Source organism: Canis lupus, chromosome 4, assembly GCF_003254725.2.
Source record: "Canis lupus dingo isolate Sandy chromosome 4, ASM325472v2, whole genome shotgun sequence".
Lineage (NCBI taxonomy): Eukaryota > Metazoa > Chordata > Mammalia > Carnivora > Canidae > Canis > Canis lupus.
Window position 1 is genome coordinate 46569525 of NC_064246.1, and position 16044 is coordinate 46585568.

The window sequence follows — 16044 nt, forward strand, 5'->3', positions numbered from 1 at the left end:
TAGTATTTTAATCAGGAAGCAGCTCGACTGGGGGAGTTGAACAAGAGAACACTTCCTTTCCTTCACATATTTACATCCTTTTATCTATTTTTTATCTAATTCTTCTTCTGAATAGACATGTAGACAATATGCAGGAATCCAGATGGCACTGGAAAAGTCACCAGGATGAAGATTCTGTTGCAAATGTTTATTGTCCCTCCCACACCCACATGTCCTAAAAAGCTCTAATAGCACTAAGAAAATATGGGATGCTATATACCACCGGAAGGACTGACATTCAGAAAAGACAAAAAAAAATATTCCAACTTAGATACATTTCAAACTTGGTTGGGAAATAAAGATGAAGTACTGATAATCTCCAAAATCAACTAGGCAAATTCATTCCCCACCCCTCTCAACTCTTCTCTATCTTATTAACTTTCCTCTATTGAATGTTATAGACTTAAGGTAGATGCTTTACAGTTTCTTCTACAGATATAATCAATAGTATAGGTCATTGGATTAAAAGAGTCAAAAAATTAAAATGTCATTCTATCTAAGAAAAGATAATATTAACTTTGGTGGAAATGCATGGACCAGAATGATTTCTAGTTCTAATCAAATTTTCTTTTCAATATCCTTTGTGCCAGGTGATATCTCCCTTCTCTACTCTCTACCTGCTTACCCCCATAGGGTTCCATGAACCTAAATTTATATGTCTTTCAATTATTTATTGTATGTTCAGATTATTATTAGCTATAAAAATTGTATTTCAGTAATTGTCATTATTTTGGTATAAAAGAGAATATATTTTAGAAAGAAAAATACTGTTTTATACTAAACTTCTTCAGAGCTGCTTTTGATTAAAATTACAGAAATAACTTTTTTACTAACTTATGCCTTTACTAAAGGTCAGAATGTTGTTTTCTAAAATAAGACCTTTATTTTCCAAAGCAAGTAATATGATGTATTCTGTACTTTATATTTTCTTAGTTATTGAATCATTTTAATAAAATAATAAACAATTTCCCCAAACCAGCATAAAATATACATATTCTGCTCTGTATTTTTTCATACAAAAGCATCCAAGTTGCTGTTAGCTTGGATATGGATTATTAGAGACTCCCCTAAATCTTATTCAAAACTTTTGCTTAACATGATAAATCTGTACTTGGGCTCTGTTTCTGATATATTATTTTTTGGTCATGGGAAAACGGGGAATTATAGTTCCTAAACAGCAACTTGGATGCTTTTGTATGAAAATAAGATAATGTGTAACTAAAAGTAGTCTATATTGTCAAGTTATTCTCATGTAGCAGAATCCCTAAAACAGGCAATCCTCAGATTACTTGAGACCCTCGCTAATTACTTGAGCACCAATATTCTCTGGTATTCTCTTGGTTTTTCTTTCATAGTTGAGAAATATCTGCAATAATTCCAAACATGAAATTCTTATATGATAATGTCCAAATCAAGAAGAAAGAGATGTCTTCCTATTCAGCTTTCTCTTTTTATTACAGAGGGAAATCTTTCTAAGGAGCTTTAAAGTAAACTTTCTCTTATATCTACTAGCTTAGGACAGAGTCAGATGCCCAGATCAAAACTCAATCATTGGCAGAGTGAAATGAGGGTTATTCTGTTGGATAAACAAACAAACAAACAAACAAACAGTTAAAAAAATATGATTCATCCTCTGCAGCTGGGGTGGAGTCAGAATTCCCAGAGCTCATGGTATCTAAGTGCTGTGTGAATAAATTATGTCAGTGAGGAAGAAGCAAGAAGTGGTTGCTGGGTAGGTAATCAATAAGATTTGCCACAAGCCAACATCTGTGCGCGTGTGTTTAAAAAGTGTACAGAGGTGGAGAACTTTTAGTATTATGGGTATGACAAGTCTGCATTTTGTGGGACTATCATTCTTACTTCAGGATTTGTAGCATTCATGATCCTCATCCACCACATACCAATGTCATCGCTTTGCTATAGTCACTGGTATAGCCCTAAGGTCCTTTTCTAAATATTCCCTGGAGAGCAACACTGTTCTCAGCCAAAAATCACTGGCACTGAGTATCTTCCTACTTAAATTCTGGGTATGTTTTAAAGAAAGAGGAACTGATTTGGAAACTAATAAATCCTTCTTAAGGTGGAATATCATGGAATGTTTGAAATCAAGTTGTAGCAATTCTCACAGTATATTATATTTTATGACATGCTTATGTACATTCTGTTACTAGGTCTTTGAAGTAAATTATTTTTTCATCACAAAACTGTGTAGAGATTTTATACACATACACATACACAAATTTGTGGAGAAGACAAAGGCTTTACATCAGACACTGACACCTAAGAGCTACATCCAAGTTTCTCCACATTGCTGCATTTCTCTAAAATGAGGATGATTATACCAAATTTAGAGTGTTATCTTCAGGATTAGATGAGATCGTATATGTGAAACATAGAAAACATTATCTAGAAGATACTAAATACTTTTTAAAAGATTGTATTTATTTATTTGAGAGACTAGTGAGAGAGAGAGCGCACAGGCATACACAATTGGGGGAGGTAGAAAGGAAGAGGAGAAGTAGACTCTTTGATGGGCAGGGAGCCCCACTCTGGACTCTATCCCAGATCCTAAGATCATGACTTGAGCTGAAGGCAGACACTTAACCAACTGGCCGCCCAGGTGCCCCAATACTAAATATTTATAAATAACTCTTTCCCATATTTAAATACCTATAATGAGCAAAATAACTAGGAAGGAAGGAAGGAAATTAGGAAAGAAGGAAGGAAAGAAAGAAGGAAGAAGGGAGGTAGGGAGAGGAGAGGGACAGAAGACAATAATGAAGAAAAATAAAGAAGAGAGAAAGAAGAGAAAGGAAAACTCTTCATTAACTTCTGCAGAACCTAGGAAACTTTATCCAGTGACTTCACTGACTATTTTATTTCATATCGTTTTTCCTCAACCTGTTTCCTTTTATGAGCTGTGTTCTTTATTTACTTCAGTTATACTCCTTCCATTTAAATTTGTACTTGGCAATTATTAGTTTAAGTAGTCTTGAGATTTTATAGCATAAAATAGGTCATTAGCAATTGTTTTTGTGCCAGCCCTTTTCTCTTTAATATTAAAAAGTAAATATGGTATTAAGACATTTCCAGAGTCATAAGAGCTGCCAGCAAGAGCTTCCAAATACCTTCCCTGGCAAAATTAAATTAATACATTCATGAATTCTTTCTACTTTTGCAGCATCTGTCTGTACAATTTGTAAGTTAGTTCTGTGATGTTGGCAATCAATGTTATTTTTTTTCAATGTCATTTTTTAATTAACCTATCTGTATTTATATAGACATATAAGCCTATTTCTATCTATATAGAGATATATATGGATATTAAGCCACAACCGAAATATTATTTTTTATAATTTGGTAAGAGATACAGTGCCTTAAAGAAGAGGCAAATACTAGAACTTAGTTTCCAAATTTGGCCTTGCCAATACATCTTATAAATTGCATTCAGTGATGGTTAACCCACAATTTCTTTGACTTGTCAATATTTAGATATGATGTGTGGTGGCCATTTACACAGTTTTTCCTTATCAATTTCAAGCTCTGTCTTCTGGTGTCATATTTTGTCATCAGGAAATATGGCTTAGTACAGTAGATTGCAAGTTCATCCTATATGTACTATATGTACCTATATGTATGTGCAGAGGCCAAAAATTCTGTGGGCTGATCTCAGATGTGAATGTGTAGCTTCATTTGCAAATAACTAATTTCCAGGGTTAGGGATAAAGAGTTAATAACTTGTTTTGTATAAATCCTGCCAACCAATGAGCCAGTATGTTTCCAAACACCTTTTACCTCAGAACACAAAAGGATAACAGCCAAGTAAGAGAGTTTATTTAAAAGATTGCCGTAAATAGTAGTGTTCGAGATTTAAACATCCAGTTACCTTCACTCTGAATTCCTTCGGGTTCTCATTTCCATTAAATCTAACTTTTCTGAAGATTAGTTTAGATTAAATCCTGGAATTGGCATTTGAGACACCTGTCCAAGACGGTACCTTAATAAATGATTCAATCCCTCCCTTTGGCATTACTAGAATTCATCTCAGCTCATGCAGTAAACAGCAAACACACCAAATAAATTCACCATGTGTTTGCTTAGTTCTGGAACAGAGAGTTGCACAAAGATTCAATCTACAAATCTTATTATTTGGACAGAGTGCTTTAAGCTGATGATTGAGTTACCTACTGACATCAAGTACCCATTTACTGGCAGGTGTTAGAATCTACATTAATGACAGGGTGTGTGATGGGAAGCACACAGAGTAAAAACTCTTGTACTGAGATGCCCATGTGAAATTTTGCGTGGCTTCCAGACCTGCCTTAAGTGTGCCCACATGGAATTCAGTATCTAGATAGCACCTGCAACTCTGTCCATTCCCCCCTCACTGGAGAGAAGAGAAAGAGCTATTATATTTCTCATGCTGGGAGTTAGAAGCATTGAATTTAGAAAACTAGTGGTAAAACAAAACAAAACAAAAACAAAAACAAAAAAGAGTATCACTGGTTCTTTATAATGAGTCACTCTTAATATTGTTATGTCTCTTATTAATTTCATTTTAATTTGTTGTGCTTATTCTCATGGTAGGTTTCTAAGATGAACATGACTCTTAAATGTGGACTGAGAATAAGATTTGGAATTCATATCTGGATAGAAGACTTGCCTTTTGCTATTTGTAGCAAGGTGACCTGGACCTCACTTCCCTCATTTATAAAAATAAAAGGTTAGATTAGATATTCTCTAAAGTCTGCTTTTTATTTTTTTAAAGTCTGCTTTTTAAAGCTACTCTACTAGTTTTGTTTTGTTTTTTCCACCTTGCCTCATATAGAACAGTGTTTTTTTTTTCCACTTTTGAAATGCTTCTCCACAGCCCAAAAAAAGATCTTTGTCACCTGGTCCTTTCCTGCTCCTCAAGGTCAGTCTTACTTATTCCCTATCCTTACTCCACTCCAGGCAGGTACGTAGTGGCTTTGCAACTGCCTTTCTCAGTTCCTTGGCATGTACGCTTTCCTCTATGTAGAATGCTCTACTCCCAAATTTCCCTCAGAGATGCATTTTCTGACAAGCCAATCTATCTTAGTTTAGGTGGTCTGAAAGGAAAGCTCTAAAATAAGGATTCAAGCAAACAGTTCATTTAGGAGGTAAAAGAAAACACAGGAACAGAAGTGAGGAAGTGATATAGGTAAAGAACAGAGCCCATAAAGTGCAGATGATTAAGCCAGTCATCACTGTGGGTCAGTGGAGCACAACCCCACAGAAAAATTCTAGAAAATAGTATAGATATACTTTGGAGCTAGCCTTCATGAGGGCTGAGAAAGCTTAGAATGGTTGTGGACTGAGTTCTAAAAGTCATTGGTTGACAGCTATTCTGTGAGATGTTATTTTCCTTCCACTTTAGCCCTGTTCCAAGCCAAAACATTCTTCCTTTGTCTTCAGAAAAAGCCCACAGACAAAGACATGCAGGTACAAGAAGTTGGAGGTTGGCCTGAATCTACTGAAGCAGTCAAACTCAAGGGAAGGATATTGACAATGTCTGCCTTCTGCCATCTAAAACAGCATCTTCCCCCTCAAACATTGTCTGCTCACATGGTTTTCTTTTTACTCATATCATTTACCACTTTCTAAGGTTATGTTATATATCCATTTATTTATTTTGATAGGCAATTTGTTATAGTACTTGAAAGAAAACCCCCAATCCAGGCTGCCTAGCTTTGAGACCCAGCTGACTATGCTACTATTTATGCAAGACTCTTCCCCAGTTGACTCCATAATAATAAAAATTTCCTCAGTGGGTTATAGTAAGGTTTAAATTAATGTTGTTGTTTTTTTTTTTTTTATAAAGCCTGGGAACAGTACCCAGTACAGAGTATGTACTTTTTCAATGTTAGTTATTATTGCAATAGTTTGTATATTGCCTGTCTCCCCTCAAGAATGAAAGCTCTGTGCAAGATCAAACTTCTTTTGTTTTGACCTTTTCACTGTAATCTCCAGGGTTCAGCAAAACAAGAATATAGTTGCTCAATATAAATTTGCTAGTGAAAAACTGGATGAAAGATACTCTTTCTAAGAATTCCATTTTCATAAATATTACTTCTTACCCCATATCCCCCCAAAAAACTCACCTTCAAGTAATTATTTTCAATTTTCTATTAGCTAATATTCATTTCAAAAGTGTCCTACTTTTTAAGGAATCCTACTCTGACTCCATCCTTTTTCTCCATGCTGCCTCATTCTCCCTCATGCTTCATTCATCTTGCTTTTATCACACTCTATTGAAATTATTTACTTGCTCATCCTTTCCTTGAGGATGGAGAATGTATTGTTTCAGGTTTTTTCCCCTAAGTACCCAGCCACAAACCAGGTGCTCAATAAATATTTGTAGAATGAATGAATGAATAAATTTGCCCAGCTAATGGTTTTAAGACAAGGCAACTAATTCTCCAAATGCTGTCTAGATTGCCCTCTGGTGTATAGATAAGTTGAAACCTGCAGAAGTGAGATGACAGTGTTACCTCCAAAAAAATCTGAAGTAACCACAAAAGGACTAAATTTTTTTGTGCCATGCGTACTGTGGACCACTGACTCTAGAACAGAGGGTCATCAAAACCTTCCTCTTTTGCAGTACATTGTGGTAAATGAAACAGAAATATATTTAAGTGGAAAATGAGAACCTCACTGCCATTATTCATGCAGTCAGTTGTTATTTAACAAGGATAATTAAAATTTCTAAATTACTGCACACTAATGGTATTCTTTTTTTCCCCCGTCGGTTTACCTAGTGACTGACCAGCAACCAAAATTTATATGATAAAAGATTCTGGAGCAGAAGCATTTTGATCCTATCTGTTACTCATTTTTCTGTTAAAAAGGCATTATTTTGTTGTTGTTGTTGTTGTTCTTTCCAATTAATTTATTCAAGCATCTGAGAAGTACTCTGAATTGTTGATCTATATTCTATCAAATTAAAGCTAAGTATCAAAAAATAAAAATAATAAAAAATAAAGCTAAGTATCATGTTTCTCTATATGCTAGCTATATGTTAACCTGTATCTGGAGAAGCTACAGGCTAAATTAGCATATAGAATGTCTCTAGGAAATTTTTGAATAAACACAGAATACATCACAGTGACTTAGGATCAACCAAAAAGATGAAACATAAGACAAATATGTTTAGATATCCTTGTATCCATGACTCAGTTGAAAATAATTCTTCTCTCAGAAATCCAAAAGTTTGGTTAGTTGTTAATTTGTTTTATGCATGATTTAAAGTGTGTGTGTGCACCTGTGTGTGTGTGTGTGTGTGAAAAACAAGAAATTTGTATCAAATGTAAAAAAACAAAAAACAAAAAACAAAAAAACAAGTGGTTCTGAAGCAAGGAGGCTCAAATGCTGATTTCATTCCCTTTAGGCAAATTGTTAATCCCCAATTTACTATGAAAAATTTGTTCTAGCAAGTTTATTTCTAATTGTGTGTTCAGTTCCAAGAAGGGTAGAAAATTTTATCTCCTCAATGACTACTCTTTACTTCATCTTCAGTTTCCCACACCAATCCTTCTTTTTCTTTCTTGTCATAATACTTCTTCATTAGCTCCACATTTTCAGCCTCATTACAAATTCTATTTCTGTGTATAGTGCCAATCAAATTTGACACATTTTGCCTTATTTTCTTCCTTCCAATTATTATACCCTAGAGAAAAAAGATGTCCACACCTTAATGTCCCCTAAATAATAATGCTTTTATTATTTTCTTTCTCTTTCTTCTTCCTTCCTTTCTTTTCTTTATCTCTCTTCTCTCCTTCTTTCCTTTCCTTCTCTTTTCTTTCTTTCATCTATCATTAACACAAAATTTCCAAAATTAATATTTAATTTAATCCCTTAGCCTGCACATCAGGACAGATAAACTTTGCTTTTGCACCTTGCGTTCCCTTTTAAGTCATATTCATCTCAAATGTCACCTTATCTCAGTCTTTCCCAATGCTCAGCACTTTGAATTATTATTGCTCCACCTCTGTTAGCAAAATATTTCAAAATGACATGTCCTGTAGTAAGATTGGGCTTATTCTTTAGATGCATGACACCACTTGCAAAAAGTATTATATGCACCTTTAAATTTCATGCATGTAGTACAAAGGATTGGTTCTAACTTACAAAATCAAATAATATTATTAACATGGTTATAGAAACTTCAACAAAATTAGAGTTCATGTAAATCATTTTTTAAAAGATTTTATTTATTTATTCATGACAGACGCACAGAGAGAGAGAGGCAGAGACACAGGCAGAGGGAGAAGCAGGCTCCATGCAGGGAGCCCGACGTGGGACTCGATCCCGGGTCTCCAGGATCACGCCCCGGGCTGAAGGCAATGCTAAACTGCTGCGCCACCGGGGCTGCCCTAAATCATTTTTTTATATACAAAAGTTACCTGTCTATGGTCTACCAACTTATTTTTCTCATACATCTCACATAGTAGCTCTTACTATAATGAAACTCTCCTCAATTTTATTTATAAAACAATAGCCTCAGAGATACATGAAATTTCATGGTTCAGTGATTGTCATCTAACCAAGTCATATAAGATTGAATCATCCAGGGTTAAATAAAACACCTGCCTTCAAATATCTATTACCTGAGATTTCTCTGATTTCAATCACACAATCAGCGAGCTGACCTCTGAGATGGAAGAATAGATGAAGAATAAGGATTTGAGACACTGGCTCTGTAACTACTTAACTGTGTCAGCAAAACATTACATATACTTTTATAGTTTAGAATGGACCTTCCCAAACCAATAATATCTAAAACCACCAAATTCACTCTCCCTCAACACTTTGTAAAAAAAAAAAAAAAAATGACATTAATATATGTTTCAGGATTAAAAACTAAAAATAAAAATCAAACAAAAAAATTGTGTATGTGTAACCCAAAAGAAGATAGTTGTCAGTAAAGATTTTTTTAAAAGTGCTTTAAATGCAATCCTTCAGAGATGCATGTGTCTTGCCTGTACATTTATTTGTAAGGCAAGCAGCTCAATGTTTTGTACATTTAGACTCTATAAATTGTTTTGAATGAATGTATCATTGACAGGTATCTGCTATTTAGTTGTAAATTCAGGGGCAAAACAAAGAGATGGAATTTCTAACAGCAACAAATGTGTACAAATTTAGTCTCAGCCTTCGGCCCCATGCTCTAAGACCTCCATTATGTCTCCACCCCTGCCTACCAGCCCATTGCCCTATGTTCTAGTCACATCAGACTCTGTTTTCTAATCTCTGTGTACAATCTCTTGCTGTAAGCTTTGCCTATTATTTAAATTCATAAATCTTTTAAGAAGTGATAAGTTTTCTTCTTAATTTCATGATTCTTAAATTGAAATTAATTGATCCTATGTTCTTGGCTTATGTATATTGATTTCCAAATTGTGCTTAGCCACCATATATCATATATAATAGATAATTATTAAATATTTTTAATTCAGTTGACAAAGCTCAGTTAAAGTTGAGTAAATTTGTGAACAAATATTAATGTATTCTTTTTAAAAATATTTTATTTATTCATGATAGACACAGAAAGAGAGAGAGAAAGAGAGAGGTACAGACACAGGCAGAGGGAGAAGCAGGCTTCATGCAGGGAGCCCACACGGGACTCGATCCTGGGACTCCAGGATCATGTGCTGGGCCAAAGGCAGGTGCTAAACCTCTGAGCCACCCAGGGATCCCCTCATTAATGTATTCTTATGACTAAATGCAATTAATTATGGAGAGAAAGCTATTCAAATCTTAAAAAAGAGAAAAGTTCAAATATTATTGCATAGGATAATGTTTATAAAATAAAATCTGTAATGTTTTAGTATTTACTTTTATTCTTCTATAAACATTATATATATTACTATGACTCCCAGAACATTAAATATTCACTAAGCCATCTTAAGTAGCACACATCTTCTTACCTTCCAGAAAGTAAAAGGTAAAAGAAAAGAAGAAAAAGAAAGTCTGGAACAACATCACTAGGAGTTGGTCCGCGTGGGGAACTGACTGACTGAGACTGACATCAAGGAAATCGAATTCTGTAACCTAGTGACCTCCACAAACACAATGGAAAACCAGACCCTGTGATCCTGTTAGTGAGTCAACTCACCTGTCTTTAGATGTCAAAGGGGAAAGAAAGGGGAAATCTCCACACAGTAAAAGACCCCAGGACACCATGAGTCTCTAAAACCTTTAAGCAGTTTATACCTACATACTAATTTAATCTGTATTCAAAATTATCACTTTAAAGAATGAAAACATTATTTCAAATGTAAAATTAGAGTAAGATACAATGAAAAATATTACATAATAAAATTAAGATTCTCTTTGGTTATATATTTAATTTTATATTGATATATAACTATCTCCCTAATTCATTACGAAGTAGCTGCTAAAATGTCTTTACTCTAATTAAGTTTGGAATTTCTGAAAAAAAAAAAAAAGAAAAAGAAAAAAAAAGTTTGGAATTTCTACCTATCCTAAAGGCTGCTGTTAAAAAAAAAAAAAAAGTGACTTCATTGGCCTCAAAATATTAACACTTAAGATATGCAGCATGGAAGGAAGAAAGAAATCTTATACATGAATTCCATAAATATGAAGGTTAAATTTCACCACATAATGAGATTATATCCTCAAAGTATATATGATCATTAAAAATTTATTTTTTATGTTGCCAATTTTAATTTTTTTTTTTCATTTATTTATGATAGTCACACAGAGAGAGAGAGAGGCAGAGACACAGGCAGAGGGAGAAGCAGGCTCCATGCACCGGGAGCCTGATGTGGGACTCGATCCCGGGTCTCCAGGATCGCGCCCTGGGCCAAAGGCAGGCGCTAAACCGCTGCGCCACCCAGGGATCCCTATATTGCCAATTTTAAATACAGTTTTATTTAAGGCATTGCATTTTCCACTTAACAACACAGTGCTTATAAAGTGCAATGTTTATTTCCTTTCCCTGTGCACATATTCCATATTTAAGTATCAAGAATGTCCAGTATATTTACTATAGCAGCTTGACTTTAAAACTGCCATGAATTTGCTACAAATTTGGCTCCTTCAAATGTGTGGAACAATGCTAGACCTGTCATCAGGTTGGCTTAATCAACTTCTTCAATGGTAGGCCCAGAGGAGGCACCACCAGAGGGAGGAGCTCCACCACCAGGAAAGCCTCCAGGCATTCCTCCTGGCATGCCTCTTGCACTCTGGTATAGCTTCGTAATGATGGGGTTGCAGACTTTCTCCAACTTTTTCTGCTGATGTTCAAATTCTTCCTTCTCTGCAGTCTGGTTCTTATCGAGCCAGTTGATGATTTCATTGCACTTGTCAAGGATCTTCTGTTTGCCTTCATCATTGATTTTGCCCTGAAGTTTTTCGTCTTCAACAGTTGCTTTCATGTTGAATGCATAAGACTCAAGAGAATTCTTGGAAGACACCTTGTCTCTCTACTTCTCATCTTCCGCTTTGCACTTCTCAGCTTCCTGGACCATGCGCTCAATGTCCTCCTTGCTCAAGTGGCCCTTGCTATTAGTGATGCTAATCTTGTTCTCTTTTCCTGTGCTCTTATCCACAGCAGACACATTGAGGATACCATTACCATCAATATCAAAACTGACTTCAATCTGAGGAATGCCATGAGGAGCAGGAGGTATACCTGTGAGTTCAAACTTGCCAAGTAAGTTGTTATCCTACTACTATCCCATAGTAGCAGCTGAAAATACAATCACTGCTTGTGATAAGTATTTCATCCAGATACAAGTCTGAAAAATGATATTATCAATTTAGCATTTATAATAATCCTAAATATACTCAGTGCAGCTATCAACATATAACATCTGGAGAGTTTTTTGCTGACTAGAAAATCCATCTTTGTGGTTAGAGGCCTCCCAACCCCTCTGTGTATATGTATACATACACACCCACACAAATATACTCTGTCATCATTAAGTTTAATTTCCAGACATTGTACCCTTCATTTCAAATTCTTGGGGTTGAAAACTCACTATAATACCCATGTATTGACAACCTAGGTAGGGTCTACTGGATTTGAATCCCAGCTTCACACACCAGTTGTATAAACTTCACACACCAGAGTATAACAAGTCACATATTCTCTGAATGGTTTTCCTTCTCCATAATAATGGTTACTTTGTAGGTTTATATATGGAATAAAGAAACTATTTTTTTAACCAAAAGTATAGAATATAGTGCATAGTAGAGTCCAGAACACCAGTAAATACTGTCATACATAGTTTCACCTAACTAAATAATATCCTTTATTTCCCAGGTTTTTCCTCCATTATTTGCCCCTTTCTACTGTCTTCCATCTTTTTTTAATCAATATCCTTTCTTAGCATGCCAAATAATGTGACTACAAGCATATATTTTTATTTATTTTACTCATGATAGTTTGTTTTACAACATAATTTTAAATATTAAAAGTTGATTAGTTCTTTTAAGACTTCCTGAAAAAAATATGTAATTTGGATTTTTTTCCAGTGATATTGAAAATTTTTTGTAGACTTGAAGTTGTACTAAATCTTTTATGCACAGCAGTAACTTAACTTCACAATTCTAGACTAGAGTATTTCCAACAGCAACAGTAATCCGGGTGCTGTTGGACTTCTCTTACTAGGGAGCAGAAATTGTAGTCTGCTTTCTCAGTACTCCTGTAGCCTTGGGTAAACCCTGCTGCTTTCTTGAAATCTCCTCCTACTCCTCCTGTTTGTTTTATCTTTCCATTTGTTCACTCTATCAGCAAACATTTTTGAAGAGACTTTGATGTGCCAATTACGGTGCTAAACACATAGGAAGTAATAGGCATAATCTTGAAATCAGCTGACAGAGCTAATGGCCTCATGAAGAGAAAACAAACTGTTCAATTTTATTGCAGACTTGTAAGAAATATAATGGGATAACCAAATTTTGCTATGGGGACTTTTAGGGGACACCTAACTTAGGTTTGTGAGGTTCAGGAAAGATTTCTCTAAAGAAGTAATGCTTAAGTTGAGAACTATCACAGAAGTGGGAAGAAACCAGGAAACCAGGGAGAATTTTTCTTCCAGCTTCTACTACCTCCCCAATACACTAAGTATTTTGGCCTTGGCCAAGAGACTTTACTCAGGTTCTAACACATCCTGGGTGACTTCAGTGTCCATGCAGAGGGCCCAAGCAATACCCAAACTTTTATTTTGCTACCCTCTCTACACTGGTGACCTTTGCCTACTTCCTTTTTTAAAACACCTGGACATACCAGTGACAAACCAGACAAAACATATTTCTCAGTATTTGTCTTTTGAATTCTCTGAATATTTACCATGTTGGTTTTCTGGATTTCATTCTCTTTCTCTACCAAAGCAAAACAATACAAAGCAAGAAAAAAAATCCAATAACTCCTGATTTTTCTTACACATTCTGTTTAATCTCAGAAACCTTCTTTTTCTTTTGATTTTTTTTTCTTAGCCTAGCCCTTAAATGTTGCTAATCCTCAGGAATCTAATTCTTTTTCTTTCTTACTCTATATGCTCTTCAGCATATGGCTTCACTAATGATCTAAATACCAGTGATTCAAATGTCTATTTCTAGCTGAGATTTCTCCCTTGATTTCTAGACCTGTATTCATTTAAGCTACTAGGATATTTCTCTTGAACATATTACTGTGCCTCAAAGTGAAATTTGTCCAAGCTGTGATCTTACTCCCTATTCAAACTTCATCACATCTTGTTTTACATATTCATTTGTTCCCTATCTTTGAATAGTATCACTATTGACCTTGTATTTCAATTCAGAATGCTAGATAATGATCCTCACTTTTCCTTTCACTCGCCACCCACATAGAATTAATCACACTGCCCTAGATCTCACCTGTTTAGTATATCTAGAGGACAGCTACTTCTCACCAATCTTTTCATAACCTAGTTTAGGTGATGCCACTTCTTGTCAGTATTACATTATTTGTGATAGGTAGATTTTTATTCCCACTTATGTTTTGTCTTCCTTGTTAGATAATTATAGTTCCTGTAACATTAACCTCAGCCTTGGCCATTTGTGTAGCTTTGGTTAATAAACTGAGAATTAATACATGTGGCTTTCGTTTAGAAACCAGCCATCATGTGACTCAACCATCATTTTACCATTCTATTGTTAAGGTAAACACAGATAAAGAAAACACACAAAGCAAAAGTATATGAATAAGGTATACTCCCTAGTTGAGTGGAGCTGTAGACTATGGTCTGATATTGGGTAGGTTCACCACTAGGGTCCTTAGATGAGGGCACAGATGGTGTTCAGCAGCTGGACAAGGCTGTAAGCTGAGCTCTGCTGTAGGGCAGGGCTGGGTGGTACTATAGGTTGAGTTCCAAGGCTGACCAGGGTCACTGTTCAGGCTCCCTGGTTGTAAGAAGCCAGAGGCTATACTCAACAGTTGAAGAGCACTGCTGGCTTGGCTTCTTGCCCAAGCTCATCTGTAGGATGGGATTTGTAGCTGCCTAAGTTCTCTCATCATTTGACGCTAAAGGCTATACTCAGTAGGTGGGTGGTGGTATAAATTTTCTTCCTTGCCTGAATAGGGTAATATAATAGATTCCATGACCAAATCAGCTTGTGGCTAGGAACCCAGAACTTCTCACTAAGCTCTCTGGCCAGATGGGGCCACTTATTTGGCTCTGCAGATGGGACAGAGTCACTGGTTAGGAGCTCTGTTCAGGTGCCCCTGCAAGAAGGAATGTGGTCATCCAAGATCTGAGGGATGGTAGCAGTAAGCTCCTTCCACTTCTCTTTCTCTATTTTAACTCCAGTGGTCAGATCTTGCAGATTATCCCAGTGATCTATGTGAGATCCTACTCACATAGGAATATCCTGCAGGGATCTTGCCCATCTTGTGCCCCCCACCCAAAATCATAGCCCAGAGGGTATGTTTGCTTGGAGGAAGGGCAATGTAGTCAGAGTGTAGCTACTCTTCCTACCCACCTAACATGATCCTTTTCAATTTCTGTGGTTCAAGGGGATGGTTAAGCCTCAGCTTTGGGTCCTGGGGTTTTCACATTGGTGTCTTCTCTATAGATAATTGCTAGTTGGTTTTCTTGTGAGGGAGACTGAAATCAGGAATGACTTATGTCACCGTTTTGTTGATATCAGCCCAACAAGACTATTTTAATGTGAATATCCATTTGATATCATTTTTACTGTCCTGTACTTTTTTCCTATTGAACAATGCCCTTAACTATATGACTGTCAATTGTGTGGACCTCAAGCAAAGCTCTTATATTAAGCGAATTAGGTTACTAGGTTAGTATCAACTTAGGCACAATGATTTGTTTATCTATATAGGGTGTTATAAACTGAATTGTGTCCCTCCAAATTCATTAATTGAAACTTTAACCTCTAATATGACTGTATTTGGAGAAAGGGACTTTAAGGAGATAAATAAGTTAAATGAGGCTATAAGCATGGGAACAACAGAATTGATGTTCTTAAAGGAAAAGGAAGAGGTACCAGAGCTCATTCGTGCTCGCCTGCTCTCTCTCCCTCTCTCTCTCTCCCTATCTCTATGCTCACACACAGAGCAAAGGTCATGCAAGCACATTGTAAGAAGGTGGCCATTTATAAGACAGGAAGAAAGGTCTCATCAGAAATTAACCATGCTAATGCCTTCATTGTGGACTTTAAGCCTCCAGAACTATGAAATTAATTTGCTGTTTAACTCACTTTGTTGTATTCTTTTATCGAAGCTAAGTAGACTGATACATACGAGCATATTATCAAAGTACAGGGCATTAGAGTTTATGGACATTGAGGGAGATAGAGTAATCCTCTTTTTTTTTTTTTTTTTAAGGATCACTATCTCTGAGTACAAATTCTTGGAGCTTCTAGAAGCCCTAACCCTGATACAGTGGTTCAGAAAGCCTACTAATATATATCAAAACTGATTGATGACACACCAAGATGGGGCAAGGAAAGAGGGAATAGAGACACAGAGATAGA

General features: G+C 35.8%; 1 pseudogene; it reads right to left on the reverse strand.

Annotated features, from left to right (window-relative positions):
• Positions 1-11078: 11078 nt before the first annotated feature.
• Positions 11079-13381, reverse strand: LOC118354392 (heat shock cognate 71 kDa protein-like; annotated as a pseudogene).
• Between the last annotated feature and the right edge of the window lie 2663 nt (positions 13382-16044).